The sequence below is a fragment of the Psammomys obesus genome, unplaced genomic scaffold, assembly GCF_907164565.1.
Source record: "Psammomys obesus unplaced genomic scaffold, mPsaObe1.curated_primary_1811, whole genome shotgun sequence".
Classification (NCBI taxonomy): Eukaryota; Metazoa; Chordata; class Mammalia; order Rodentia; family Muridae; genus Psammomys; species Psammomys obesus.
This window is the reverse complement of record NW_026586662.1, coordinates 1,538,257-1,564,287: the sequence shown is the minus strand read 5'-3', so window position 1 is coordinate 1,564,287 and position 26,031 is coordinate 1,538,257. Positions and strand designations below refer to the sequence as shown.

The 26,031-nt window shown below is 41.5% G+C and overlaps 1 protein-coding gene across 13 annotated transcripts in view; it reads right to left on the bottom strand.

Moving 5' to 3' along the window:
• Snap91 (synaptosome associated protein 91) overlaps nucleotides 1-26,031 on the bottom strand; it is a 113,679-nt gene that overhangs the window by 85,871 nt on the left and 1,777 nt on the right. The gene's annotated exons all lie outside the window — the stretch shown is intronic.

Here is a 26,031-nt window from a genome sequence, read left to right as displayed (position 1 = left end):
TCCGCCTACTTCCACTGACTGTACCGTCTTCTCTCTACCTCACTCCCAACCTTGGGTTGTGGCCCTGTGCCCTGCGCCCTGTGCAATGCTGTACTGCAATCCAAAGACCTATGGTCTGCAGAGCATACAGTCAAGTTCTCAGTAGAGTGCTCTCATTCAAAGAACAAGCAATAAATACCAGCTACAGTGAGCATAGGCCAGCCTGGGGTAGGCATTACGAGCTTCTCAAGGTTAACATGATGAATTACCAACCAAGTGCAACACGGGGCATGCTGCAATAGGGCTCCTGCATACAGCTCCCAGACATGAGACTGCAGAGAGCCAACACGAGTGCCCAACTGCCTGCATGCCTCAAACCGTGGGCTACACACAAGGGTAAGTCACCTCAGAGTGAGAAGTTGGGAGGGGAACTGTCTAGGTGTCAAATACCATCGATCCCCAGGGGTCCAGAAAGGTGTACTTAAAAAAAATTGCAAGTTTAACTTTCTGCTATCTAGGATTTGAACACGGCTACTTGTGTCACTAACCTTGTAACCCTAAACATGTCATTGGGTTTCTGTGTGGTGGAGATGATCATTACACAGGCCCACCTAGCACAAATTATATTTCTTTGATAGCTTATCCTCTTCTGGGTGTTTTCTTACTTGCTATACGATTTTAAGAATTCTGCTTTGTGAAAATACTTGGTAGGAGCATAATTTCTAAGGACAAGCAAAGAAGTAGATAATACTGTCGAGGAAGCAGATGGCCAAGCAAAGCAGAACACCTGTGTTCAGGACATTCTAGACTCACAGGCCAGCCTCTAGATGGCAAGAGTGCTGGAAAGATGGCTTTGGCTAATGTGGTTGCTAGGGAGATTCTAGAAGATACTGAAGCTTTGGTTTCCAATTTTCCTGCTACTGTCGCATGATGATCCAGTCCTCAAGTCTATCAAGTAAATTAACACAAACACTATTTATATGGCAGCCATGGAGGTTTGTATACTACGGAAACTTGGGAGAAACATAAGCTTTAAAATCATTATCATTGTCATCACTACCTACCTATAAATTATCACCTAAACAATATTTTAAGGACCTTCAGAGAATAACTTGTCATGATGACAGAATTGCCATTGCCTAGTACTGAGCAGCCCTGTGTGTCCCTCATGTTCTAGTCATGGCCCATCATTTCCTACAGCATTCTCAGAGAAGAGTCAACTCCTCAGCTCTTTCTGTTCAGTCCTTCTTCACATAGCCCTTAGGGCCATAAGGGAAAACAGTGCTGCATACACTGGACTCAGACGGCAGACGCCCAGCATGGGTTCTCAGTTCTAGTCAGGATTCCCACCCACATGTGCGAAACTTATGCTTCCTAAAATAAAACAGTAGTTAGGAATAGCAACTACAGCCGCAGCATCTAGGATTCTCTCTCTCTCCTCTCAGATCATAAAGGCACCTGAATACTTTGCCATTTTCCACACCAAGCGTTAAGTATTACCTACCACCCTCCACTCATGCTCCTCTCCTAGGCAAGAGGTTCTGAAGCCTCTCTGGCAGGACCTCACCTCTGGTCTTTTTCTGGCTCCACTGCTTCTATACCTTGGAAATTCTTTTTTCCTTTCTAGGGAAGCACATCCAAAAAGGACTCAAGTCTATTTTCTTTCTGGAATATCATGGAACATAACCATGGTTCTTAATACAACTGTGTTGTTTACTAAATAATTTCAGCAAAGAGAGAAACAGATTATGTAGGTAGACAGACAAAAATATTTAGGTATTTTCTCTAAGAATGCCGTATTTCCTGGGGAAAAGGGAAAACTGGAAAAGGATTTTATAGTTCTTTAGAAACACTGAAGAGCGCTATCTGGTCATGGTAGCACAAGCCTATAGTTTTGGCCACAAAGGAGGCCACGTTGAAGGATCACAAGTTCAAGGTCAGCCTTCCTGTCTCAAAGATTCAAAGTTATAAAAGGGCCAGGGAAAGAGCTTACATGTACAAAACTTGTCTAAAATGATACAAAGCCCTAGGTTCAACCCAAAGTTTTGGAAATAAGGGGAGAGGGAAGGGACATTGTTTAGAGAAGTTAAGATCATTTATAGATGAACCAATGTGGGAGAGTAAATAATGGTCAGAAATGCCGAGATCAAATGTGGCAGCAGCAGAAAGGGCCCTCCGCCCCTCAAGTCCTCTTACCAGGCTCTGAGAACACACAGCAGCCAACCTTCTCTCTTCTATCCAACAGTCAGAAACACAAATCAAGTTCCTAGTTCCATTACAGCTTACGAGATTACAGAGGCCTTTCTGATGTTTCCCAATGGGATGCGGAATCCACAGCCTCAAGGCACTGAAGCAACAGCAGTTTCTATGTACTCTGGGGACAACTGTGATTAACGCAGACTCAGGCAAGATGACTAGATTACTAGATACATAACTAGTTTTTGTTAACTTGACACAAACTTAAGCCACCTAGGAAGAAAGAACCTCAAATGAGAAACTGCCTGTAAAAGACTTGGGAACTTGGGGGGAAGGCATTTTTCTTGATTAATGGTTGATGTTGAACCCCTGCGTAAGTAAGCAAGCCAGCAAGAAGTGTTCCTTCTTCAGTTCCTGCCTTGGCTTCCCTCCACGATGGGCCGTAACCTATTAGACAGACAAACCCTTTCCCACCCAAGTTGGTTTCTGTCAATGTTTTATCACAGCAACATGGAAGCAAACTAGGACACTGGAGAACTTAAATATGAACCAGAGCAATGCTATAGATGGTTTCCATCATGAAGGGACCAGGATTCCTAAATTACTGCTTCTGTCTAGACAGCCTACCTTTGCCACAGGGCCCAGTTTCTCATGACACTAGAACCAAATACCCCAGTGGCACAAATGGCCATTCCTCATGTGCCTAAGCCATGAAGGGAAGATGCTGAGAAGGAAACAAATGAGGGTTAACTCAGATTGATAGGGAGTAAAGAGAAGACAAAGCAAAGATCTGGGATGGTAAGCAGTATACCTGAAAGAAGAAAACCGAAAGAACCAGCTTCTCTAAGAGAAAACTCTCGGCCTGGTTTTAAGATGCTGTTTTGCCTACAGGAGGTGGTCCTGGGTATGGCTGAGGTGGCAGAGGCCAAGGGACATGAAGGTAACTGGGCCTTAGAGTTCTTAGCACTTGAACTACATGCGCCTTCAGCAAGGGCAGGTTCAACTGCCACCTGACCAGTGCACCAAGGATTCGGATGGCACTGACACTCCAGATAATGTCTGTATGCCCTTCCCTAGAATGTGACAGCCTAAAGCAGTTCCTAAAAGTCAACCAGTTATAATAGAGATGTTACTTGCCAAACTGGGAGCCACTAATGAACTAAGTCACTTCGCCCATGTCTATGCCAAGGCCTTAGTCAAAGAGATCTAAGACAGAATCAAACTAATGCAGTGGTGAAAATGAAGGCAGCGCTGACCAGCCCCTTCCAAAGATGATCCTTGTCAAAGGGAGGGATGAACCAGACAGACTTTTTATTCTAGAGCAAGATGCTTCAGACCTCAGATCTCTACCATCTTCTGCCTGATGATGCTGACCAGCTCTGAGGGCCCCTCCCAGTTTGGTGATGTGTCCTCCTAATGGTACAGACCCTCCTACGGAGGATACCTTTGCCAAATAGTGTCTGAGGAATGAGCTGACACTATGCCTCCTTTGTCACTCACTGCTGGGGACAGTAGCCAGCTGATACTCAAGAGCCAAAGGACAAGCAAGTCTACTCCTGGCAAAGTCCTCCAGGGTTCTTTCTTTCTTTTAGAACGTTCACAGATGACTCCAGATATTTTCTTTAGACATCCAGCCATCAGAGGAATTCCAGTAGATCGCTATAATTCAGGGCCACCAGCTTCCAAGGTGGTCCTTCTATCTTACAGGTAGCAATCTGTCCTAAAGTAATTGGGTGATCGTCCGTGACAAGCACTCCAGGATGCTTCTAACGCTTACCCAACACTACTCACGTCTTTGTTAAAGGTCACTGCAGAAAACAAAACAAAACCGGAACACTGTTCTAGACAGAAATGATGTCTAAATTAAAAAAAACCCCAATGTTTATAACTGGTCGCACGAAATTACGTATCGTGTGTGTGTGTGTGTGTGTGTGTGTGTGTGTGTGTGTGTGTATGTATACATATTTGCAACAAGTTACACTAAATCAAATATAACCAAGTATGCACTGACAATGCTTAATTTACCCAGTCATTAACAGTTCTTCATAAGGACATCCCCTTGCTGTTCTTTATGGTTCTTAAGCATTTTAAAAATCACCCAATTAAATATACTTACAAAACCTTCTGGATCACACAGCTAATTTATGTCAAAGAGAAAGACAAATCTTTCACAATAATGTCTGATCACATGTGTGACTAAAACAATCCTACTACAGCTCCCTGCTCCAATTCACACGCTCTGTGTTTAAAACTTTATCCTCATTAGCAACGATACAGACAGCTCAGAAGGAGCAAGCAATGTTTAAAAGTTTCAAACTTTCTGCCTGGAAATTTCCTGCTAGTTGGATGACTTCTCAAATTTTGACCTTTATTTCCCTTGATTCAAACACTAGGTGGGAAAATCGGCAGAGTTATCACCAAGAACTCTAGTGATCCAGTTCCTGTACCCATAGTCCTCGGTTAAGCACCCTGCACTGGCTGGTTTTATGTCAACTTGATACAGGCTAGAGTTAGTGGAGAGGAGAGAGCCTTAACTGAGACAATGTCTCCATAAGATGGGCTGTAGGCAAGCCTGTAGGGCATTTTATTAATTAGTGATTGGTATGAGGAGACCCAGCCCACTGACTACCACCCCTGGGCTGATAGCCCTGGGTTCTGTAAGAAAGAACCCAGAGCAAGCAAGAGCCACAAGCCAATCAGAAGTACCCTTCCTTAGCCTCTGCACTAGCTCCTGCCCTGTTTGAATTCCTATCCTGAATTACTTCAACGATGGATGATGACGTGAAAGTATAAGCCAAATAAACCCTTTCCTTTCCAGGTATTTGTAGTCATGGGTTCATTTATTTCATCACATCAATAGTAATCCTAAACTAGAACATGCCCCTACCATGTTCAGCCTCATAAATAGGATAAAGCCTCATAAACAGGATCTGCATCACTGTGCTAGATTGTCTCCCTTCTTAAGTCTCCTCATCTATGCTCTCTGAAAGTTATACACAACATTGCAAGTGCTTTCTTAAATTCTCCAGGATGAAGTACTGAACACTTTTCTCAGCCTTGGTGAAATTGGATCTCTGACTGTGGGTGATGTCATCCCCGGGAACCTGGTCCTGGGTGCTAGAAGAAAGCAAGCTGAGCAAGCCCATAAGCAGTGCTCCTCCACAGGCCCTCCAGCCTTGCCTGAGCTCCTGCCCTAACTTACTCCAGTGAGGGAGTGTGACTGGAGAGCTTTTAAGACGAAATAAAGCCTTTCTTCCCCAAGTTGCCTCTGGTCAAGGTGTTTGTCACAGTTACAGGAACAGAACAAGGACACACCACCCCTAGTCCTGGTCCCACCATGTTAAGCACTTAAAACCTGGGCACTTCATACTGAAGATGGGAGCTCTTCCTGATCAGCAAAATTCCTGAGAAAGAGGGAATATGGAATAAACGTTCTTTTGACAGAATCAGAATAAATGCCCCATTTTCTCCTTGGGGTACCTAAAATAGTTATTCCAACTTTTGGAGCTTGAATCATTATTTCTTAAAAATCAGAAGCAGCTTAGTTGCACATTAGCACTAATTACAGTCATGAGAAAGCCGAGCTCTGCTACCCCACCCGGTGAGGGAGAAAATCACGACAATTATTCTAGAGATCTGTGCCTCCTCAGAAGATAACCAACACGTGGCAACAAGGAAGGCTGTGCTATGCTGGCAGAGAGCTTCAGTTCCCATTAAAATTCCACACTCCTTTGCTGCTTTAAGGCCTGTGCAGGAAAAAAAAAATAAGCAAAGCCCGTCCCTTGGTGTTTAAACAAGGCAAGAGCTATGGCTGCGTGCCACAGGGCCAGCACTGATGCTTCAAGTGAAGTTATCTTACGGATTGGAACATACTTTATGCCAATAGCTGTGTGGCGGCACCCTCAGAACATGACTGATGTCCATGGAAAAACCCCTTCATGCAACCCACAGGTACAGAGGTCCCACACTAGACCAAGGGCACAGGCTCCCTTTTCACTGGAATGAATGATGCTTTCAAATAGAGTTGGAGGTACTGGGAACCATGTCTGCTATGTGTTACACGGTGCAAGGAGAGAGAATCAAGGAACTCATCAACACCTGGATTTTCAGAAAGCATCCACTTCATTGCTATTTCAAAGCAGTGGTCCATCACGATGAGGACTCATGCCTCATTTCAGCACATTTAGGCTGCTGCACACCCTGGCAGACCCTCTCAATCCTGTGGGGCAGAACTCAACTGTGGGATCTTTTCTTCCTTTTTCTCATCCACACTGACACCACATTTGTGAACACCTTCAAGTCTTCAACTTCAAATTTTCCTCAGAAAAGGGGAGGTCCCTTTCCCATCCACCCCAGCTCATCAAACTGCATCAGCACTGAGCATGCCCTCTTTCCCTATGGCCTAGCAAGGCAACCCAGCAGGGGAAGTGATCAAAAGCCTGGCAAGTGAGTCCCTGTCCAATGCAGTCCCAACTTCCCTTACTAGAGGACTCACATGAAGCCTAAGCTGCCCATCTGCTACATCTTTGAAGGGAGTCTAGGTCTAGTCCGTGTGTGGTCCTTGCTTGCTGTTTCAGCTGCAGCAAGCTCCTCTGGGTTCTGGTTAGTTGGCTCTGTTGGTCAGGGTAGGCTCCTGGGAGGATATTGGGGGGGGGGGGAGGCACTCAAGCAGAGACTACTAGTAGCAGAAGTCATAGAGACTGAACAGGGCAACATCTCACTAGGCTAGTCTCCTGGTAGAGGGAGGAGAACACCAAGCCACTCACAAAAACTTCGACCCAAAATTTATCCTGCCTACAAGATGAAGATAGAAGAGATAGAGCAGAGTTTGAGGGCCTTTGGGAGGAATGTTTATATGAAACTGTAACTCGTTAATAAGATATGGTTTTTTTTTAATGGATTTAAAGGATGGATGCAATGCAAGTCTTAACATGGCAAGCTTAAAGTCATAAGCCAGGCATTCTGTACCCTTTAAGCCTTGCTGTGAACTCTGTGGCTTGTTGATGACTGGGTTTTGATGACTGTTGTTAACGTTGTAGAGTGAGGGAATTAGGGGAACTGTGATAAAGCAGCACCCTTTTCAAACAAAAATACACTCACCAAGTGAGTTTAGTGGCTCTTGTGTAATAGGAAGACGATGCAAAAAACTTGTTTCAAGAGAAAGTATGCAGCAAATTATGAAGCATCTTTTAGTGACTAATGAGAACGTCCCACATGAACAACATGTGCTCAAAGCATGCCTGAAGTTCACCTGAGATGGGAACTCCAAAACTGAACTGTCACCGCTCTGCACTCATGACCTCATGATACTTACCTCTGTGTTTTCTTTCTACATATTTGGGGTTGGTTTGTTTGCTTACATATTTTCTCTTTCTCCCTCTTCATCTTAAGCTCATCTCAGAGCAGGGAAAAGATGCTCCCTGGAAATCAAGGGGACAGTCAGTGCCAAGGTAGAGAGAGGCATGTCTGACACTTTGGAATAAGAAGGGGACAATGTGCTGGGAACCCACATGAGCTGGAGAAGCAAAGACCAGACCCTACTCATCCTTGAAGGCCAGGATAAGGCCCCACAGTTTTGGCTGAAGGAATGGGGGAAAGAACTACCTAGTTTTTATGTTGAGAACACACTGGTGGGCATAGCTGGCACAGAGGAAGGATACAAGCAGAATCGGGCATCTGGTCCAGCAAACCTTAAAGAGACAAGAGGTGGCCTGTGACAGACAGGGCCAACAAGTTTTCCTGAGTGAAAAATATAAAAGGAGACAGAGCAATGAGTCCTGAAAGACTTCAGCATTTACAGCTGTGCAAGAGGATATGCTAACGCGGTTGACTGAACTGGGGATGGTAGAGAGGGAGGATAATAGTGTCTGAGGCAGCGAAGACGAGGAGTTCTGTGGTCGTGTGTGTGTGTGTGTGTGTGTGTGTGTAGTGTTGACAAATGCTTCTAATATCAATGATTCCAAGCACATGGAGAGTTGGCCTTGACACTGTTCAGTGGCACTGGCCTGTCCGTTAACTTTCTCTGTGGCCACCAGCTGCAGAATCAGAACGCCCTTCCACACCCAGCCTCTCTACTGTGTTGCAGGCTTGCACAGACCCACCAGCGCTTGGCTTCCTCCCCTACTTAACATTGATTTCCCTTTCCTTAATGTGCTGCGCCTAGAGAACTGTTCCTAGTCTGTAAATCTTACAACGGGACACTTCTGATTAAACCTCCGGCTTCTCTCTGCTGGTCTCTACAACAATTTTCCCACAGCTTCAGCTGCTTTCCTTTCTCAGACCCAGGAGTGCTTCCTTGTCCACCAAACGTCCATTTCCCTCTTAATACCCAACCAAACACGGCACTGACAAGCCTTTGTTGACTCCCATCGGACAAAACTGTCTATTCTCCACTCATAATTTATCAGTCACAGCTTCACTGCTTCATGAGGAATAAACTAACTGATCTGTCAATTAGCCTGCTCTATTTGTCTCTCATTGGCTGCTGCTGGGTCTTGTTTTCCAGCAAAGTCTCAAGTGTCAGTTGGGAGGCTCCTCTGGTAACTGGCCCTTTGCTGACGGTCAGTGTTGACCAGAGGCAGTGCGTCGTCCTCATCCAGGACCACAGTGGAGCTTACACTACCTTCCACTACCCTCCCGCATTGACGGACAAAGACATTTAGGACCACCTCCCCCCCCAAAAAAAAAGGACAGCTGGTAGAAGGCCTAGACAGCCTGCCAGCACAGAAGCCATCAGGGTCCTATCAACCTTCTCTTTTTATTAAAAAAAAAAAATGTTTATTGTGATAATGACAGACGAACCCAATGGCATTTTCCTGTGCTCAGTATGGCAACAAATGGTAGAGTGCTCAAAAAACAAACAATCAAACACAAAAAACTAAACACAAAACAAGCCCTCAAAATGGAAACTTCAAAATAATTTAAAGGTAAATATTTTTGATAGCTTAGGGAACATTCTCCAGGTAGGACAGGGTTCCCTATACTCTAAAACCACTGTACAGGTATTAGAGAAAGCAGAGGAGAAAAGAATGAGGCCAGACACCTAGAATTTACTAAGGGATCCTTGACATCACTCCTCAACTACTACAGACGGCTGCGTGTGGCAGCGTACATATCTAATTCCAGCACTCAGGAGAAGAAGAGGCAGTGGGATTTCTATGGGTTCGAGACCAGCCTGATACACATAAGAAGGAAGTTCCAGGCTACTCAGGGCTATCCAGTGAGACCCAGTCTCAAAAGAAAGATAAAGCAAATGCAACAAAGGACTAGATGATCACACTCCAGTTCCCACGTGACATCTTTGCCTCCAGGCCTCCCATTTTTCCCTTGAGTCCCTTCACGTTCTTTCTTTGCTGTCTTAGTCTAATTTCACATTTAGTACTCTACCTCTGGGGGATGGTAAAAAGTTTTATCTAGTTTTCTGTTTTGTTTTGACCAATCATTTTATCTTTTCTTTTGAATTAATTTCTCGTTTACTTTTTTCTCGTTTCATATTTTAAAATATTTCAACTGATCTTCTTAATTCCTTCCTATTACACCTCATCAGTTGAAATAATCTTTACAGTTATTTTCACTATCAAAACGCTCTCAGGTTTGAAACAGGAGGATAAAGGGGGAAATCATAAGTTGAGGGCTTCCCTACTGATTATGGCCATAAAAGCAGTATTTTGACATACTTTTCCCGATCAGTGCCGTTACTGATGAGTCTCCTCTGAAGGAGGAAGAACGCTGGGGTTCAGAGAGACACTTTTCTGAAGCTGCTCTCCCTTGGCAGGACTCTGAGAGCCTTGTGCTTGCAGCCACCTAGCTGGAGAGACTAGACCTGAAGTGTTTCAGACCTCAAAGTTAGTTGGGAAGTGCTTGTTACAAGGTTTGTAGGTCTCAGAGAACACAACAGGGCTCAGTTGCACATTAATAATGAAGTGCCTGATTCTACTCAAGCCACAGATCCATCAAACAAGGTTTCTGTCTGGTTGGTTGCAAACACCCAATACCTCTAGGAAAAGAGAAGGCTGCCCACTTTAAACCCCCACATTTCAAAACAGGAAGGGCAGAGGGACAAAAGGCTCCCTCCTTCCAGTAAGCAGTTTCTACATGTCTTCAACCTTACCTCTTCTGCCATATGTATAAAAGGAAACAACAGTGATTCGGGACAGTTTGGCTCCCATATATAACTAGCAGCCTAGAAACAGGTGTTAAATTACTATGGGAAAAAGCATTAACATTTCCAAGAACCTTCATGTTACATAAAAATCATTCATGTTATAATACCATTTAAAATAAAACCAAAATATTATATGTGTGTCTGTAAATAAAATGAGTCAGATCGTGATTGAAAGATTGCTAATGTTCATGTATTTTCAGCTCTAACATTCTACTAATAATAATCTTTGGACTTTCAACATTAAAAGTTTAACTAAAAACTAATAGTCTTAAGTCAAAGACAATGTTTGCCTTTTCCCACACTTTTAAACTGAGACTAAGTGCAACAATTTTAATAAATAAAATTTAAAAATACCAAAATGAGTGCTGAAAAAATGGTGCAGTGCTTAAAAACATTTACTGCTTTTAAGAGGACTGAGTTTGGTTTTCCAGCATCCATGTTGGGTAGCTTACTAGCAGTTATAACTCTAGCTCCAGGGGACCTAATGCCCCCTGCTGGCCTGCATGGGCACCTGCACACAAGTGCACATAACCCATACAAAGGCACAAAAATACACATAATTAAAAATAAAACTCACGGGAACTCCACAAGCAGAGCAACAGAACAAGAAAATTTGAACACAGGGAACTTCCCAGAGACTCATACTCCAACCAAGGACTATTCGTGGAGATAACCTAGAACCCCTGCACAGATGTAGCCCATGGCAGTTCAGTGTCCAAGTGGGTTACATAGTAATGGAAATAGGGACTGCCTCTAACATAATCTGATTGGCCTGCTCTTTGATCACCTCCCCCTGAGGGGGGAGCAGCCTTACCAGGCCACGGTAGAGGACAATGCAGCCACTTTTGATGAGAACTGATAGACTAAGATCAGAAAGGAGAGGAGGACCTCCCCTATCAGTGGACTTGGGGAGTGGCATGCATGCAGAAACGGGAGGGAGGGTGGGATCAGGAGGGGAGGAGGGAGGGGCTTATGGGGGGATACAAAATGAATAAAGTGTAATTAATAAAATTAAAAAAATGCAAAAAAAAATAAAATAAAACTCTTTCTAAAAACCACAAAAAGTGTATAAAATAGAATTTTTATTTACACAATTAAGATACACTTATAGCTGTGACTTCCCCAAAGTTATATTGCTTTTGCTCAATTAGTGTATCAGGTTATCAATTTTTAAACAAAACCACACGTACTGGCTAACTGTAAGAATTTCTTAAATGTAAAATTTTCTTAAATGATTCAACAGCTTTCCAGAATGTCTTCAACCCAAATGTGTATCAGTGTTTTTTCCACTGTTTATCTACTATGCTGTTGTATAATTTCTACTCAGCTTTGCCTTTGTTGGTACCTCAAACAGTCAAAGTTATTCAGGTATATGTCCCTATGAATATACACAATGTAAATACTGAGACTTATTGTAACCATTGATCTCTTTAAAATTATTTTTCACTATTAGGTCAGCTATTTTTTTTTCAAATATTTGTCAAGTCTTTCTGAAATCAGTGTTTCAGTGCTTAACTCAAACTTGTGTATCTGATGTCCCTCCATTTAATTTCTATCTATAACTGGGCAATGGAATAAAATGAGAACTCTGTTCATCAGTCCCAATAATAAGGCCACTTTGTGGTTTGCTCTTCTTCTTGTCCACATGTCTTAAACATCTCGACAATCAATCACCTCCATTTTTCTTAACTAACCAATCATTCTTGTATTAAAAACCTATTTGAAAAGTTTTAAATAATACCTAAAAAAGCAAGTCTAAAACCACACAACTGAGCCTTACTGATCTATCCTGATTGAACAAACAATAATGCACAATCCAGGTTCTTTCTTTTATTTGATTTCAGGAGATGATTTAAAATGACATGTTATATTTATATCCTAATATTTAGCACTAACTTATATCACTGGACAAAAACAGTAGAGGTTTAATTGCCTTTTTCTCCTTTCATATCATCTATAACAACAACAACACAACACCCTATCATTTCTCAAGCAAACACTGTAGAAAAGCCCAGAGCAGCTGAAACCAGGCTGTTCTTTAAAATTTAACAAATTCACTGCTGCTTGCTGCACATCAGCCTTTTCCTTTAACAAGAATATTTTGTAGAATGATTTGGTTTGTTGTCACTGGTTTTAACAAACATATTCCTTTCATTGTTACCATAACCCCATGATGCCTTAGAAAAGCGAAGACAGAACCCCCCCCCCAAAAAAAAAAATCAATTTTATCTGGCCAAGATCAGAGCCAGAGGCAACAGAGTCAGGATTAGCCTTGGTTATCTGATGACAGATCATTGCTCTTTCTAAAGCTCTACGCTTTACACCTCCCACTGTCACTGGTTAAGAGCGTGTTGAAATAACTGCCTTGTATAAACCTACAAAGGACATACTGATGAGGAGTGAATGGGCTCAGGGGCAGTTATCTGATTCCATACCCTTCATGTTTTCACCTCCTGTTACCCAATAAGTGTTATAGGGGTTTCTCTCTGTAATGAAGTAGCTCCTGAACTGCCTTGAGATCTCACCTATTTTGACCCTTCAAACAATTGCAAGGTTATCTTACCTGTTTTTGTTTTGTGTTATTACTTCTTCAACACTGGACAGATAAGCTAGGCAAAGGCAGGAAAAGAAACCTGAGTCTTGCAACAGAACCTGTGAAGAAATCCTGAGCTCTCCCCTCCCCCAGCAGTGGTGGGCCTCTGATGAGCTCTGTTAACTTCCGGTGACACTGTCCCCTCCTCCGTAAGCTTGGGATAAGGACACTGATCTCACAGGGGCTTTCTGAGGAAGACCTCAGCTGAGCTTCTATAAACCACACCCAGCCAATGCTCACGTAAGCCCCACCTCTAGAAAGACTTTTTTTTTTTCTTCATCTAAGTTTTATGGAAAAAAGAGAGAGTGCCAATATATTTTACATTAAAAAGCCAATCGACACAAACCTTAAATCTGGAAGAAAATTCTATCGATGTAGGTACCTAAGATTCAGTTCAAGAAAAACATCTAGCACTATTCACACTTGAAGGTGATAGAGTAATATTAGACTTGGTCGCCCTCCTCCCCACCCCGCAAAGAAAGCTTAAATCTTAAATGAAAAACTCAAAACATCTTTTTCCTGTCTCAAAATAACTTCATCTCTGTTAATGCTTAAAAGATAAAATAAGTAACTGTCACCTTTGGAGTAATGTCTCTTTAGGAGTTAACTATGACTGATGTGTTAGCTGACAGACGAGCTCATTACTAGCTTAAAATCACAAGACCACTAGCAGATCGATCCTGGGCTCTGAGCCATCCATGCTGACTCTAAATGCTAGGCATCTTTGCAAATTCAGTGAGTAATGTATTTACACATTTAGCATAAAAAAATTGCCTAGACTAGGGGTGCCACCTTTTTTCAGCTTACATGTCAACCACGATTAAGAGCGAAAATCCAAATCATTGTATACACGTGAAGTCTGAGGCCAAACCAAATTACACAACGAAGAACACTAGCATCAACCAGTCATGTGTGCCAAGGACAGGCAGCCAGTATCTGCCCATTAGTCATCCATTCCCAGAATCATCTACCCTCTGCAAAGTGCTCACACCAGCCAGCTCACTGTACATCTGAAGAGCTGTCAGGGTGAGGGCAGTGAGAACTCCAGAAATATCATAGACACGAGAGAAGTATTTCCAGTTCCTTTTCTATGGACATGGTAGGCTCAATGTCCTGTACTCACAATCCATTTCTTCTCTTGCACTCACAGCTAAGCACTACCCTCTAACTTTGCTGAGGCCACTGGCTAAGTTCTTGGCAATGAAACACATAGGAATGGTACCTAGGTCTAGTCCCTTCTCTCAGACTATTCCCTTTTCTGTTTTTTTTTGCTAGCTGGACTTCAGTGGAGGACGCTAGACAAGAGATTGAAATGTGCCATCCAAAGCAGACTGCAACAGGATCAAGAAGGAAAATTTGCATCTGGCCCTTAGCTCTTGGGACTGATCCCAAGAAGGTAGTTCTAGCTGAGCTTGATAATCATGGTGTGTTAGTTACATTTTTGTCAACTTGACACAAGCTGAGGACATCTGGGAAGAGGGATCCTCAGTTGAGAAAATTGTCTCCGTAAGACTGACCTGTAGGCAAGTCTTGATAAAAGAGCGATGTGGGAGGACCCAGCCTACTGTGGGTAGGGCCACTCTTGGGCAGGGAGACTTGGGTTGTATAAAAAGCCAAGTTGAGCTACCCATGAGAAGCAAACCAGGATGCAGCATTCCTCCATGGCTTCTGCTTCCTGGTTTGAGCCTTGAGCTCCTGCCCTGACTTTTCTTCATGATGGACTGTAAGAGGTTAAGATGAAATAAACCCTTTCATCTCCAGATTGCTTTTGGTCATGGTATTTATCAAAGCAACAGGAAGTTGCTAGAACACAGAGTGTCATGCCATGGACATGGAGCGACTTGAGATAAGAAATCAACTGTTCTCTACGATTTTTGCCAAACTCTAACTAGAGGAAGAAAGCTAACTTCTCTCAGTAAGGCTGCACTGATCACAAAGCACACGTCCAGACGCACTGAGGAAGGTAGTCTGCAAGAATGACGCTTGATTCAAGATTTTATGTGGAAAAATAGACAGAAACAGGAGGTGGGAGGGAAATCCCAAATAAGCATCATGCTCCATCCATGCCTTTCCTCACACTGGCTGTAAGGATCAAAACGGTCCTCCTGTTGCCCAAACTAGTTTGATCTATATTCCTGTAACACAGAAACAAGACATCATTGACAGGGATACAAAGTAGAAAATACAAATTCTTCAATCCACAGATAACACGCTGGCATGTAGTCTTCTAGAAATACCTTATCACCGGCACATGCATACATTAGAAATTGAACCATGTCTTCATGTTTTAATTTCCATGACAAATATACCTTAAATTCTTCTTTTCTGAGGATTTTCAGTATGTTTTTGAAGACATTACTGATTTCAGTAAAGTACTAAGGAATACATAGTGCTGTAACAAACATTCATGAATGCTTCATTTTTTTTTTCTGTTTTTCTAAAATAAAACCTATAGAAGTCCAATTACTAGGTCAAAGGGTTTTCAAGGGTTTCAACTGATACTGACAATGTTCTCCCAAATATTTAGATTGATCTCTATTTCCACCCACAGAGCACTCAGCTCTGCTCTTTTTTTTTCCACTTGAGCAATCAAGGCTGAGCTGAAGTGAAGAGACACTTCTCTCAATGCACACCACTAGGGTGTACCATTATGAGTACAACTTACATATCAAATCGACAGCTCAATGAGGTGTGTGTGTGAGAGGCAGAGGGGGAAAGAGAGAAAGACAGAGATCTCCTTGTACCATAAATGGCACAGATATACTAAGATATACACAGATATACTGTATCCTATAAAATCACAACATACTATGAAAAAGATAGATAAAAATTAAAAGCCTCATTTGGAAAAGGGTGATAACAAGCAAACATATCCAGAGCAGCAGGGTGATGCAAAGGTTAAATAGCTGGCTGAGCCTACTCACTACTGAAGCTTCAAAGTAGGCCGCCGTGGACCCTTCCCTAGGCACACTTGTGCTCATACAAGGGCTGAAGGAACAGAAACACTGCACGTCAACACATTTAAGGAAGAGGTCATAAAAACATGAACACTGTGAAACCTTGATGGGGTAAGGGAAACAGAACACAACAAAACTACATTAAGCCATAGTCTATTGAATTACCTAGCTAGAGCTAGAACAGCTGCCAGCTGCATGCTCTGATACTAACCAGGGTAATCACGGGTTGCAGCTGAGGTTCTCTGGCATCAATCTAACAATCAGAACGAAGCCAGCAAAGAAGGGACACGCCGCAGCAGTTGCTCAAGACCAGTAACGAGAACTACCAATATCAACACACAGAGAATGTGTGATTTTTGCCTCCGGATTTAACTTTCTTAACTGTAAAAACCAGGAGTCTGGAGATGGCTAAGATTCTCTCTCTCTCCAACCTTGAAGGTCCTTCCTGCCCCCAGGCGAAGGTGCAGCAGCTCCGAGGACATGCTGTACACATCTAACCTCTTACACTGCCAGCCTTCCAGCAGCTGTCAGCTTCAACTTCCTCAGGCCTGCCTTCTCCACGTGAGCAGCTCTCCAGTGAGCGGCCCTTGTCTACACCTCACCCACATGAGTTCCTTTGATCCTTCAAGTCTGGCCTTAAACACCATCAGTGTACTGCACCTCCACTGTGGTCTTTCTTTCCCTGCTAAACCTTAATGCCTTTTGGTTCACTGGTAATTAGTTCTTTCACTTTCTGTCTCCCCTACTATGCTGCCAGCTCTCTGGATGCCAAGGGATATATGTTATTCTCCATGGAATCCCTGCCTCCTAGAACAATTCCTGGCATTTGGTAAATATTTATTAAATGAATAAATAATGATATTGTGCTACATAAGTATTCAAAGCCTCAAGACTGAAAGTAACTTCTAATTTCTCCAACTAGGTCATTGAAAACCAAATAAACACGCTGACATTTATCGCTCTCTTTGCGAAGGTAAAAAGAATACTATTTTAAGTTAAATTTGTCTACTTTTCCTCATTGATTTTATAAGCCTAAGCCACGCTTATCTTTCTTTTTTTTCTTTCCTTTTCTTTTCCTTTTGCATTGCTGGTGAGCAAATCCAGCAACAAATGCATGTCAGCCATGGATGTATGTCAGCCACAGATACATGCAAGTCATGGATACATGCCAGGTACATGCTTCAACGCCATCTTCCAGACAGTGACTGTCATCATTTTAGTGAAGAATATTAAGTACAGAAGAGTATACTTTTAGTAAACCTAGAGGAGAGTTGGTGGCCACTTTGAAATTATGTTTTTAATTTTTTGAATTTTTCATCCCATGTACAAAACATCAATTAGTGAATTATAAAATATTCATGGAAGAGTAATGGTCCTCAACCATAACTCACTGAAAACAAAGAAAATGAAAGTACACATACACAGAATGCTGAAAAATTTTCTGTAATATTAATTCCTGATTACTGAACATCTAACCATGAGAGAAATACACCAAAGGAAGTACATACACTTCAAATGCACTGCCAAAAGATTATAACCACAATTAAGAGTTAATGCTTTTCCAGTTTACAAATCCTGCCATTATATGCTTCTTGTCAGTTATAATTTCACCCAACCATTTTCTTTGAAGTACTGGTCTTTGGTTCTTTGAGACAGAGTCTCTCTATGGAGCTCATAGCAGCCTCCTTGAATTCACTATCCTCCTACCTTTGCCTCCAGAACACTTGGATTATGGCATGCCCATGCCCAACTGTCAAAATGTAATTTTACCATATCCCAAGAATGAAAATGTAAAGAGGCTAACAAGGACTATGCATTAATTGTTTACATTAAGCAATTTAACGTTCTTTTAACTGATTTTCCAAAGTATTCTGTTTTTGATTGACTTTATAGTCTTTTAACTAATAGAATTCAACTCCTTGTTCTTCTGAGAGTTATCAGGTAAAAGCAAGATCTTTATAAAGCAAGTGTAAGGAAAAAAGCCTAAAGTTGGGAAGAATGAAGTATGAGATGAAAGAAAGTCATATTTATCTTTCCGATATTTAAATTCCCAAACCAGTCTCACCCTGTGTTTGGTGTCAGAGTTGCTTCAAGGAAGCTCTAACCTAAGCACTGGGAGAAACCCATACAGAAGCCCACTACAGTTCTGACACACGCAGGGAGCCATCTAAACCCTGAGCAGGCATCCCCAGGACGGGTGTTTGAAACAAGATTTTAAAATACACAAACAACATGTGCATAAGACTAAAAGTAATCCATGTATGGTGAGTTGAGTGAATTAAAACACAGTTCAAGAGTGAACCTGGGGGGAGGGGAACTGAGTGAGAACAAGAGGAAAGCCGGCGGGTCCCATTCCTAGGACACAGGTAGACTGTCAGGAAAAGACATTTCCCACCCACTTAGCTTCCTCATAAGATAAGGAAAGCAACCCCTAGCCTCAAAACACAAAGAGGTTTCAGAAATCTGTAAGACAGAGTAACAGCGTAACTGTAACACTGAAGTATAGGAAAGCATGTGCTGAACCGCAATGACCTACAGGGACCACAGTTTAACCACCTCACGGCCAACACGTGATCAGTCTTCTGGGACTGAGGAACAAAGTTCCCCGGGTTCTGGTGCTGCACCCTTAGTAAAAACAGCACCCGCCACAGAAGGCCTCTTAGCAAAGGGAAACCATTAAACGTGCCACATTAAGCCTACAGTCAAAGCAGACGAGAGAGAAACCTACCCAGGCTTTCCCCTTTCTCAAGCTTGTCATTGAAATGTATGCTACAACCCAGCACACCGATATCTCAGGCCCTAAAGGCCAAATAGCGATAATTTCACAACTTTTCACATCCAGCAAAGGCCTAAGATACACTGCATACTAACACTCAGGTATAATCTTGGAACACAGTGTTATAATAACAATATTTCTATAGCTGAACATACATACTTCAGGGTACGCGGTATTAAGACTATAAGGTTAATTTCTACCACCAAAGAGTTACAAAAGCGATTTTAGTTTTCTGAGCTTTTTGAATTTTTAGGTGTAGGTGAAAATTGTGAACCCAGACCTTCATCAGATGGGAAAGCAGAAATCAGTCCAGAATTCGATACTTGTGGGACTTTCATGAGGCCCAATTTCTATCTACCTAACACCAGGTTCCCTGAGAATCACACTGATGGAGACCTAGATAGCATGATCCCAGATGCTAAAACTATGAAATATCTGACAAAACACCGTGACTGAGGGCCAGGCTCAGGCTAAATTAGAAGCAGAGACATACAGATCCATATAAAATAGAGGATAAAACTAATTTGACTAAAGGAAGGAAGCTGGGTGTGGTGATGCATGCCTTTAATCCTAGAGCTCAGGGAGGCAGAGGCAGGCAAATCGCTCTGAGTCCCAGGTCAGCCTGGTCTACAAAGTGAGTCCAGGACAACCAAGGCTACACAGAAAAACCCTGTCTCAAAGAAAGCCAATGGACCCAAAATGAGTAAGGAACATGTGCTATCCCTAAATGAACAGATCTAAAAAACTTAAAAAAAATAAAGTTATAACTGAGGGTATATAAAAGCAGTAAGACACAGCTAAAGAGAGAATAAATCAACTAGGTAACATACAGAAAGCAAAGTGTGCTGAACAGAAAAGTACTGGAGCTATGAAAGGTATGTTTAGACAGGCAAGGAAGTGTAACATACATACTTGAGTGTCAGAGATAGAAAAAGAATGGGTGTAGGCAACAATCAATGACAATTCAAAGTCTGAGAATTTCTAGAATTGGTGAGAGATGCTAACGCTCAGTTCAGAAAACCTAATGCAGCCCAAATCGGCAGAATCGGGCAGACAGTAGGGAAGCCACATACCAACATACGCTATAGAAGGTCATGACAGATAAGAATTTTTAAAGCGGCCATAAACAGGTGATTATCAAAAAGCAGGTGGATAAAGGAATTCTTATGAACAACAACGGAAGCCAAATGAGTGAAATATTATTTGCACATGGAAACGGTCATCCTAGAATTAAGACTAGCTTTCAAAACCATAAAGGAAATAAAAATTTTTATTTGTTTGTTTGTTTGTTTGTTTGTTTTTTAAGACCAAAACATAATTCTCTAGAGGGCAGCCTACTGAAGAAACTTCAGAAGGTTCCAGTTCAAGAAAATCCTGGAAATAAAGGAATGGTGAGCAAAGCAGTCTAGTACAAGGTGGTGATGACCAAACCTACAGTGTCTCCACCACCACCACCAATAGCTAACGAGGTTAAAGCTGCAGTAGTACTAACCCCTGGACAATAATAGCACACAACTCACAAGTCTTAAAAGTTACCTAAATTTCATTTATTACAGAAAAACACTACCAACCAACTTCGAAGTCTAACTACCAAATTAAGGATAGTCCATGAAAGACTAAACAATAGAATATATAGCTTCCAAACTGCAGAAAGAGGCAAGTTAGAACTGACAGAAAAGGAAGGAGCGTAGAGACGTGCCAGTAGTCAAACGGTGGTGAGAGCGGCAGTCATGGTTCCTGTGCTAATGGCCAGCAGCAGTAGTGGTGGATAAACAAACACATTCTCCCCAGCTGTCCCCAGGCTTCCAACAGAAGCCTCAGCCACCCAGACCTCAGCACTGATGGTACTAGGACCTTGCTACGACTGCATATTTGTGTGTCAGAGATCCCTCTCAGATTATAAGCTTGGTCAACCGAGTGGACGATGATGGGCACCCAACTGCAATTCCAATAGGTCAAGCCTGAATTAAAGACAAAGCCGAGGGACATCCAAAGACGGTGACACATGGCATGTGCTCTCTTTGTGATCACTATTTCAAAGAGAGTTGGCAGTAGACAATAAAGTGTGGCCGACAGGCTGGGCTGCTGGAAGAATCCATAGCGTCCTCAGACACTGCACGGTGGTTTCGTTGGCTCAAATGAAGATGCTTGAGAACGGGTTTTAAAACAGATAGAATGTGAGTTTAACGATACTGATGACAGGGAGAATGACTCCCATTTAAATGAGGACACTTACAATTTAAATAAAAGTGCTTACCAAAGGAAAACAGTCAAGTGATCGGACCAAAAGGCAAAACAACACAGAGCAGGTGAGGAATTTGTCCGTCTCTCCAGGGTTGCTGGAATAGCACATTACACAACCTTTTCTAACGCAGGTCCACCTTAACCGTGTGTAAAAAAGAAACCTTATTACACAAGGAAGAAGTGTCCGCACACGCATAGGACAGCAGGACAACAAAGAGCAGGCTTAAAGGGTGCACTTTCACCCTCCGGCCCCAAGGCAGAGTCCACTTTTACAGGTCAGAGTATAACTGACACCAGGGCAGAAGAGTTCCCAAGTGACCGCCCACATTACATAAATTCCTCAAAAAAAGCACAACACAAGTAAACAGGTTTCTAGGCAAAGAAAAAGGAATTTACAAGAGAAAAGAAATAAGAGTAAATATTTTAAAGGCAAAAAGTGTGGCTTTCCAAATGAGTTAAATCCACTATGATTATATTTGAAGACTGTCCAAACATGCTGGCTCAGGGGCTGAGTCACCAAAATACAGCTCTGTAGTGGAGGCAACGGTGGCCTTCAAGGAACAGGGTCCTGTGTCACCTCTGACCTTCCTTACTAAGTTGCAGAAACCAAGATAAGCCCTGAAGAACACCCTAACCTATCCGCAGCCCACGTGGGAGAGGGAAGTGAGATTTTAAAGGATCTCTGTGGAAAGCTAAAAGAAAGATACAATAACCTTTATACAGAAAAAAACACAGAGAAGTATTTATCAGCCATTATGTGAATGTTACAATGACTGCAGCAATGTGCTAAAATTCCAGATTTTATTATAAAAGTGTTACATGTCAATACTGCAAGTAAAATATATGTTATTCCATTTTCAAGTCACTAGAAAAGTATATATGAATCATTTTTTTTTTAAGATTAGGAATATAGCTTTGTGATTCAAGATGTGCTAAGCATCTATGAGACTCTAGGTCCGACCTCTAGAACCAACAACAAGAATTTTAAAAGTCATTAAAAACAAAACAAAACAAAACAAAACCTTCCTGTCCCAGTCAGCCTGTTCCAGGATTTTTACTCCATTTCTAAAAAAACACACTCCTTCCCATTACCCAAAACTTTTTAATTCTTTACAACTAAATTTATTTTAAAGCTTGGAAATCAAGGTATGACACACTGAAACTAACCAGACCCAAAGTCTCCACATCTCAGTGAATTACAGCTAATGTTCTTTGTAACTCCTCTGCAAAGAATCTCCTCTCCTAGCAGCCTTCTTGGTCTCTTTTCTCCCCTCCTGGAATGCTAAGAACAGCATAGCCCATTAGGATTTGTCATACACATGGTTGTCAGATTAAAGGATTTTCAGATACGTAGTTTCCCCATCTCTTATCCACTGTCCAAAAAGTGATATAGTATGTTTTAAAACATCTTCACAATAGGACTAGGTCTTCTGACAAAATCTAGAAGGCAGAATACACCTGGGTATAGGATATAATAGAATGTGTCCTAACAATGGCAAGAAGTTAAGTCAAAATAACTCATCAAAGGGAAATATCCCACAGCCAGTTCCTATACTCACACTGAGAGTTACACAGTGTATTCAGTACCTTTCATATATGATCCTGCCTAATTTAACTCAGCAATCTTCACATCTTTCGGTATGTAAAAGAACACATTTGCTACAAATACAGTATCCTCTTTTGAGTTTTAGTCTTTTGCGACAGGGTCTGATGTACACCCCCCCTTGGCCTTGCTATGTAGTCCAGGATGACCTTGAAGTGTTCCTCCTGCTTCTACCTCCTAATGCTGCAAATACAATGTAACACCACACCTGGCTCAGACTGCACTTCTCTAAACCAAAATATATTTTAGATATACTAAGCATGTAGATATATAGTAACATAAGTTAGTAACACTAGTTTTGGAGTTTGAGGGGAAAAGAGAATGATTAATAAAACTCTAGTATCTTTTAAACAGATTCAGGACTTGAATCACTTGCTTTTTATGTAGGATGAACTCATTATAAAAAATCTTCCAAGAGTAGTAAGTGAAAGAAAAATTAGACTGCTGGTAGGCAAATGGGCTTTCCATTAGCTTTGGCTTAACATTACTAGTGACACACTTTGTTTGAACTGTGATTATTTTAGTCCAGGTACTTTGGCACATACAGAAATCATCCATCAGCACCAACCATGCAAATGAATCTTACACCAGGGATGTGATGCATTCTGAACTCCCCTGCAGATGTTACTCTGGACCAACTTTTTATTAAATCTAAGCACAGTACTTGGTTAAATACTCAGTGCATACTAGTTTTTTGTTTTTTTTTTTTTACTTGATTATTTAACTATGGTTAGTTTTTAGGCTAACCACGAGACAGAGGAGGAAAACCCACTGCCATTAACACACGCAAGCAAACAGTTGAATAGCTGTTATGTCTTGGGCATTCTATATGCTACCAAATACACAAACACACAAGAAGCTACACAGGAAGTAAGGTGAGGCTGCATATGTGAGCCCAGAAAACGAGTACTGGTTAAGTCTTTAACCTCAATGTGCAGATGGGACAGTATCATTACCAGATGGCAGGGACTAGAGTGACAGTTTTTTTATGACAAGCTAAAATATACAATAAAATATAATCTTTATTTAAATTACTAAAATTTACAGTATCTTTAACACTTAATACACAGCTACTGACTATGTGGATGGTTTTGTGGATTTGTTTCTCCCTTCAAGAAATATATTTATTGGAAAACAGAAAATCTGGGCTAGGAATATAACAGGGTGGTAGAGTGCTAGCCTAGCATATACAAGGCTCTGGGTTCAAGAACTAGTGCTATACATAAACAAAAACAAAACAAAACAAAAAAAAACAAAGAAAAACCCAAGCTACTGACCTTCTCTACCAGCACATTTTCCCCATGTGAGAGTTTTTCCCCAAATGTTGATGACTCATCTCTTCAAACATGCAAATCATATATTAAATAATATTACATAAATCACCATAATTAGCAATAATAATTTTTGGTATCTTAATCCAAAAATATTAGTTTTAGTTCAGTATTCTAATATTGAATATTTATTTCATGAAGATTCTGAGGCCAACCAGATAAAGACTGGGTTTCCCGAATATAATTAGTTACCATTATCCTTATAGATCTGGAAACATCTCTTCAAGGGTTTGAAAGTAGGGTATTTCGAGTACCCCATCCTGTGTTAGTAAGTAGGGTGCTTCAGAGGATATGGATCATGGTAGAAGATTCCACGTTAAAAGAAATAAGCTGAAATGAGAACTGGCTTTGAATTATTTGAATAATTGTGTGTTATGCTTTCTTGTGCTGAACTCTTCAGCTGGGGTGACAAAACGCGCATTCCTTTTAACCACCGCATTTAACCTCCATCTCTGGTTAGAGACATACTCTGTTGTGAAAGCGAGAAGCAGATGTGGCCTAACTCGTCTCATCTCCAAAACACCTTCCTTGCTCACAACTCTCACACATTGTAGTCTCTCTACTTGAAAAAACTCTTAATTCTGTCACTTTAAAAACTTAACAGGATCTGAGTTCTGAAGACTGTGCTTGTTTAGGTTGTGTTATATGCTTGGAATCCTCCATGAAACTCCTTTAAAAAGCAGAAGACTCGGTAGTTAAGAGACGGAGGTAAAGTAACATGCCAGTTGTAAAAGTGCATTAATCTTGTTTTCAAGAGGAGAATACATTACCTAAGTTTGTCTGTAGACACGGAACCATACAAATAGTAGTTGCTTTAGTTTTGAAAGTGTTAACTGTTGATTAGGAAGAAGAGCACAAAACAATTTGGCAGTTTGAAGGAAAAATAAAAAAATGTATTGTTAGTTTGATTTGGTTTGCACCTTTTTAGTTTGGAGTTTCAGTTGGGAAATAATGAGTAGAGTTTAGATTATTCGGGAAACCCAGTCTTTATCTGAGTGACATCTACCTGAAATGATCAAATCCGAGAATGCTCTCTGACATTCACTGACTTACTGATCTATTATGAAAGAAGCAAATATATATAACCAAACAGTTTTTGTCATGAGCATTTTCTAGGTTGACCACTGAATTGTGAGTCAGCCTTCCAGAGTTGGGGAAACTCATGGAAAGATGGCTAAATGATTCAGGGTGCTGCAGCAAAATGAGCTGGTCATGAATTCGTAATTTGTAATCCTGTTGGGTGTCCTGGCCCTGGTAACCTCTCTTACCTGGTACTCTCAATGCGTAACACATGATACTGTAATCAATAAATTTCGTTAAACATTCCCTCAGGAAAGAAATAATAATGTCTTTCCCTCAGATAAACTTCTAGACAGGAAAGTCTTCAGTGCTTTGTGACAGCTCTGTCAAAGCCCACTTGCTAGCTCCCTCAAGCTTTGCTCACGCAAAGGACAGGGCTGGAGCTGACTGTAATGGTGGGGATGCCATTTTCTCAGCAACACAAGAGACAGAAGAAGAACTGAAGCAAGAAAAAAAAAAAAAGCAGCAACAAAACAAAACCAACAAACAAAAAACGAGGCCAAGGGAGTGAAATGGAATATATGAGCATAGGCAAACGTGTTGTCTCTCATGCCAACACTGACATTTCGCAACAAATACCATCAAAGGGCAGAAAGACTCTGAGCAGGTCAGACTGAGAGAAAACGCAGACTACTGTTTGTGGTAGCCTTAGGAGATACCTCACAGCAAGTGAAAGTCATTTCTAAGTATCACTTCACCCTCCAGAAGCAAAAGATTTACTATGCAAACTGCATGAAAAACTTCAGAAATACATAGATCCCACACCATAATAAAGCTCTCTCCATGTGAAAACACCACATATTAAACGTTTTCACCTAAAAATTGTACTATCTCTAATGAGAAAGTACATCCATTTTGTGACCTGAACAGTTATCCCACTCAGCATTTTCTGAGAACAGGACAAAGGAAGTGTGCCAAGATGTTCAGAATGAAATCGCCATTATCTGTGAAGTGGGATCTGCTCATTCAATAGCGTGGATGTATTTCGGTTCAGTTCGGTGTAGTGACATATGACACACACACTCCCCCCCACGCTCACACACAAATCCTCAGTAGCAGCATGGGGAAAAGGCAGGATTTTACAATTATCCAAAATGCACTTAAGAAA